Here is a 6,544-nt window from a genome sequence, read left to right on the forward strand (position 1 = left end):
AACCTATTGGTTCTGCTCCTACCTTCTGGGGCCACAGAGAACAATTCCACAGCATCCTCTATATGACAGCCCTTCAAGTACTTGAGGATGGTGATCATATCACCTCTCAGTCACCTCTTCTCCAGGCTAAACAGGCCCAGCTCCTTCAACCTTTCTTCATAGGACTTGGTGCGAGAGCCCTCTCCAGCCCCACCCACCTCACAGGGTGTCTGTTGTGGGAGAGAAAGCTAAAGGAGATTGTGAGCCGCTCTGAGACTCTTCGGAGTGGAGAGCAGGATATAAATCCAATATCTTCTACTGTATTTGCAACCCCTCCCAATTTAGCATCAGCTGCAAATTTAATAAGCATTCCCTCTATTCCTTCATCCAAATCATTATAACAATGTTGGGACATCATCATAAATGTTTCTAAATTTTAACTGTACCGTTTGTATTTTATGGGTAATTTTTATTTTGTATAATTTGGTAATCCTTTTACTCTGTATAACTGATTTTTATGCCAATAAAGCCTGCTGATGAAAATATATATATATATATATAAATGTTGAACAAAACAGGTCTCAGGACAGATCCTTGAGGCACTCCACTTGTCACTTCTCTCCAAGAGGATGAGGAACCATTCACAAGCACTCTTTGCGATCTGTCAACCAATTACAGATCCACCTAACAGTAACAGGATCCAAACCACATTTTACCAACTTGGCAACAAGAGTATGTGGAACCTTATCAAAAGATGAAATAGCACTATTGTGATTTTATCTATTTTATTGTTTTAATGTTTTAATATTGTTATCTTATGTTGTTAGCTGTCTTGAGTCTTCGTAGAATGGGCGAAATATAAATCTAACGTAATAAATAATAATAAATAAAAGCCTTACTGAAATCAAGATAAACTATGTCTACAGCATACCCCTGATCCAGCAAGGTAGTCACTTTTTCAAAAGAAGAGATCAGGTTAGTCTGACATTATTTGTTCTTGAGAAACCCATGTTGGTTCTTAGTAATCACAGCTATCCTTTCTAAATGTTCCAGGGCTGACTGATGATTTTTTCTAAAACTTTTCCAGGGACAGACTTCAAGCTGATGGGACGGTAGTTACCTGGATCCTCCTTTTCCCCCTTCTTGAAGATGGGGATAACATTCGCCCACCTCCAATCTTCTGGCACCTCTTCTGTTCTCCAAGAATTCTCAAAAATAATAGCCAGAGGCTCAGAAATTACATCCACAAGCTCTTTTAGAACCCTGAGGACTTCGTTTCATTTAAAGAAACTAGATGTTTATGTACTACCCCTTTGCTGATCCTAGCTTGGAACTCCATACCCTCATTATATATTCTGGTTTTCCCATGTTGAGCACCGTTTCCCTCAGAAGAGAAAACGGAGGAAAAGTAGGAATTGAGCAGTTCTGCCCTCTCTTCATTACCTGTTACAATTTCACTTTCCTGCCCCCCGCTATGGGCCTACCATGTTTTTGCTCTTTTTCTTACTCTGAACATAAGAAAAGAACCCTTTTTTGTTGTTTTTAGCATCTTTGGCCAGCCTAAGCTCATACTGAGCTTTTGCTTTCCTAACTTTTTCTCTACAAGCACTGGTGATTTGTTTATATTCATCCTTTGTTATAAGGCCCTCCTTCCAATTCCTAAAGGAGTCTTTTTTTATTTCTCAAGTCTTTAGAGAGCTGTTTAGGGAACCAACTCGGCTTCTTTAGACTTCTTCCATTTTTTCTCCTCATAGGAATCATCTGTATTGTGCTTTCAGTATTTCACTTTTAAGAATTTCCCACCTCTCTTGAACCCCCTTCTTCCTAAGTATTTCTGACCATGGGATTTTACCCAGCATAGTTCTAAGTATGAGCAGTTCACCACCGATACGCTAACATTTCCAGTTTGTTTGTTTTCTACATTTTCATTGACATACCTTCCCTCTTCTAAATGTTTGGGGTACACTCAGGCAGAAAACTTCCAATAGCAATGCATTCAAAGTTTTTTTAAAAAAGAAATTCTCAGCTCAGTCCAGTGTTTTACAGTGTTTTAAAAAACAAGCATATTTACCATGTAGACAGCCATCAAGAACTCTTATTTTGCTGTCTAGACCTAGGGCACAGAAATGGTCATCTTTTAAAGGCACTCAGGTTGGCCTTACAGATTCAGAGGAGGATCTGGTCTCCTAGGTATGTTGGCAAGAGCGGCTTCAGTCTTCATAGGTCAAACAAACACCTTGACTTGTGCCCAGAAGACAATAGGTTGCAACATCAAATACAACAGGTTGCCTCAGGATCAAAACAACTGCCTAGTTTTTCATGATGAAACTCAGTGAAGTATCACTGATGATCAATAGTCTGTCTCGGCTTGACTTTGCGAACGAAGATTTAAGAAGGGTGCAGTAGTCCACGTCTGCTGCAGGCTCGCTGGTGGCTGACAAGACCAATGCGGGACAGGCAGATCCGGCCACAGTGGCTGCAGGGAAAAGTCTGATTTGGGGTTGGTGCTGTAGCAGTGCGATTCTTCCTCAATCTCCTTTTGTCCTCAAGACCAGCTATGCATGCATTCTCAAAGGAAGAGACAGCCTGGTGGATGGTGTGCCTCCATGCTTTGCGATCTGAGGCTAGGTCAGACCACTGGTGATGGTTGATGCGACAGGTGCCAAGGGATTTCTTCAAGGAGTCCTTGTACCTCTTCTTTGGTGCCCCTCTATTTCGATGGCCGGTGGAAAGTTCGCCATACAAAGCAATCTTGGGAAGGCGGTGGTTTTCCATCCTAGAAATATGCCCTGCCCAGCGCAGCTGCGTCTTCAACAGCAGTGCCTCCATGCTTGTAACCTCCGCCCTCTTGAGGACTTCAGTGTTGGTCACAAAGTCACTCCAGTGGATGTCGAGGATGGTGCGAAGGCAGCGCTGATGAAAGCGCTCAAGGAGTCGCAGGTGTGCACAGTGTGCGCGGTACTGGCTCCACCCTTTCACCTTGGGGTCATCTGCCATGGCCCAGTAAGCTGGGACGCCGGCAGCGAGTCCTCCAGGTGGTGTTACATTAACGAGCTCTATCTGCCCGGGTTTGATGTTAGAGTTTTCCTTCTCTTGGCTGGTGAGGTTGGTGAGCCCAGCCTGCCCATCCGGTTATACTGCCGGACATTTGGTCGCACCATGACGTGGCAAACTCTGTGAGAAACAGGGGGGACCAGCGGGAAGGTGTTGCCATGGATGCAGTAATGCAGGAGAGGCCATTGCAGTGACCATCTGCCAGGCATAGCCGGACAGTGACCACGCGGCATTCACTACACCGGGAGAGGAGAGGCTATGTATTGCGCATACATTTCCCTGGGGGGGCAGGATACCCAAGAGGGAGCCCCCCTCCCCCCCAGATCAATAGTAGTATATATACAATCATTCTCTTCTTGTTTGGAACTGTCTCAATTTGAAATTATGGCAAAAGATACCTTGTGATTTTACATGAGAAGGGAAACCTCCTAAAATGGAATTAACCTGAAGAACAGGATACTCTTTACTCTTGTGTTATTATGTGATATGACAGAAAGCACTTAATAATTGGGTCAATTCAGTCAATATATTCTATAATTTCATATTGAACAAGATAAGTTGCAATACTCTCTTATCTTATTTGCCATAATAATAATTCTAGAGGTGTTAGTCTATTACAGCATTTTAAAAAAGAAATCCAATGGCCCATAAAACTGGAGACAATTATCCCAGCATAAGATATTGTGAGTCTACTAGGGAAATGAGCAAGAATGACTTAAGAAGGTTAATACAACACTGCCTGGAGAATTTTCACCTAGCCGCACTCAGGTGAGGAGTAAAGTATAAAGCTTTGGCCCTGCATATATTGTTATAAATTGAGTTAGAATCTGGATCCTTCTTTCCCTCATAAGTTACTTATTATTAAATAACTATAATTCTTATTGTGATTCTTGTTGTGACATCTAACCTTATTTCAATTGTTCCAAATACCTAAAGAAATAGTATCATTTATTAAAAATATTTGTGTCTGGTGTAGTTTTCCTGACTAATAAGGGATTGCTTACTCCTGTCCAGGGACCAGCTATATTCAGATAGTCCTTCCTAAACATGACATATCATTTTTAAAAATGCACACTTGGACCTCTGTGGAAATGACATCATGACACACACACAAAGAGGTGTAACGTACAATGGAAGTTGAGTATAATCTCTTCAGTTAGCTGCAAATGTTGTCCTTACAAAGCATTTGTTTATTTATAACTTATTTATATCACAGTGTTCTCCCAGCTGGTTGTTTCAGTGTGAATGTGTGCTCTTTGAACATCCTCAATATAACAAAGGAGTCTTAGAACACTTTAAAGTCTAACAAATGTATTATGGCATAACATTCCATAAGCCAAAGTCTGTTTTGTCAGGTGCATTCAGTGTCACTGTTACATTCAGTTGCAGGGAGACTACAAATAGAACAAAGAGAGAGCAGTTTCTAAATAAAGGCTAGAAGTCCCCATTTTTTTTTAGGACAAGGTGTGTTATATTACATTGTAGAGCATAGGTGAAAACAGGAGCAAGGTAATGGTAAAGGTAGTCCCCTGTGCAAGCACCAGTCGTTTCCAACTCTGGGGTGACATTGCTTTCACAACGTTTTCACGGCAGACTTTGTACGCAGTGGTTTGCCATTGCCTTCCCCAAAAGGTAAAGGTAGTCCCTTGTGCAAGCACCAGTCGTTTCCGACTCTGGGGTGACGTTGCTTTCACGGCAGACTTTTTTTGCAGGGTGGTTTGCCATTGCCTTCCCCAGTCATCTACACTTCCCCCCCAGCAAGCTGGGTACTCATTTTACCGACCTCGGAAGGATGGAAGGCTGAGTCATCCTGAAGCCGGCTACCTGAATCCAGCTTCTGCTGGGATTGAACTCAGGTTGTGAGCAGGGAGCTCAGACTGCAGTACTGCAGCTTTACCACTCTGCGCCATGGGGCTCTTTTTTAGTGGAGCAAACACTCCACTAAATGTGGGTATGGACCATTCCCGTTGTTGATGAATGTTCATCTTATTGGTGTCCTTATGCATCAACTACTGTTATGAGGCAGCTATTTGTTAGCTATCTGTCACACTACTTACAGTAGCCTGTCTGACATCCACCAGAGCCTGGGCCTTTTCCATGATGGCTCTGGCTCTGTGGAATAGGCTCCCTGAAGAGGTGAAGGAGCCCCTTCCTTGGAGATCTTCAGGAGGTGCTATAAGATTTGCCTGTTTGCCAGGGCTTTTCAGGGAGTTTGAATAGCAGGCATCTGTTAAGGGGGAGATTGGGGGCTTGTTATATTATCTTTGATTTAGCAGAGGTGTTTTAAGTATCATTGTAAGCTGCCTTGAACATGAGGAAAGGTGGGATATAAATGTTTAAATAAATTAAATAATGCAGATACCTTTATAACCAATGTTACAAATGGGAGTGGGTAAAGGGAAATTGTAGCAGACAGAGATCTGGTGCAAATCAAGGGATGGCATTGTTACATATAGGGAATGAGGAGAATGGCCAGAGGTTCCAGTATCTTGTGGGGTGCAGTTAAAGCAAAATCAAATAAAATAAATAAAATCATTCAGAGTGGGTGGGCAAGGACCATTCCTAACTGTAGAAGACTGGCAGAGGATATACATAAAAGGAAGCTGCAGTATAAAAGTGATAAGCAGAACTAATTAACATCTGTAAAGTATGGACCATGATGAACTATTCACACTATACTGAACAAAGAAACCTCCCCCCCCCCTTCAAAAGGAGACTCCATTAAGAAAGTGTTGAAGTAGGATTCATCAAGAAATTCATTACTATCTTTCCTCCAGGCTTGAACAAAGATTAAAGACTTAGCGTGCTTTCTGTTCTCCTGTTGCCACTGAATTCTGACAGAAGATAGCAGAGCAAAATCCAGGCCCTTATTTTACTTGTTGAATTGGGCTGAATGGAAACTTCCATTTAGTTTACAGCCTATTGGGAGGGAGGGTAAATGTTACTGTGGTGTTGGGGAAGGATAGATCAAAAGCCAGATATTTAACCCTCACACAGACAACAGTACAAAGGGGAAAGTTCTCTTTGAAATGCCTGTCAGCCCTTGATCTGTAGCTTAGAGATTTGAAAAAGACATTGCTGCATAGTGTTGCAGTTGGGAGATTACTGAAGTCAATATTATGTTTATGGATGGGCACAAACTGGCTCACGAATGAAGGTTCGTGATGAATATTGGCTGATTTGTGGTTTGCGAACTGATGTATGTGAACCGCCACTATGAACTTCCATGGATTTAAGGCAGCTTGTGGCAGTTCATGAAGAGCAGAAAGCAAGGGTTTAAATGGCTCAGAGCCATTTACAACCCCCCCCCACAAAAAAAACCCTGCCAATTGGCAGGGAGCTGGAAAGCAGGAGTCCCCCCCCCCAAAAAAAAGCAGTGGGGAGTAAAAAGCAGGGATTTAAATCAGGGGTGTCAAACTAATTTGTTATGAGGGCCAGATCTGACATAAATGAGACCTTGTTGGGCAGGGCCATGTTAGGTGGGGCTAAGTCATTACGGGCTGGGCCATGT

The sequence above is a fragment of the Heteronotia binoei genome, chromosome 21 (genome assembly GCF_032191835.1).
Source record: "Heteronotia binoei isolate CCM8104 ecotype False Entrance Well chromosome 21, APGP_CSIRO_Hbin_v1, whole genome shotgun sequence".
Taxonomy (NCBI): Eukaryota; Metazoa; Chordata; class Lepidosauria; order Squamata; family Gekkonidae; genus Heteronotia; species Heteronotia binoei.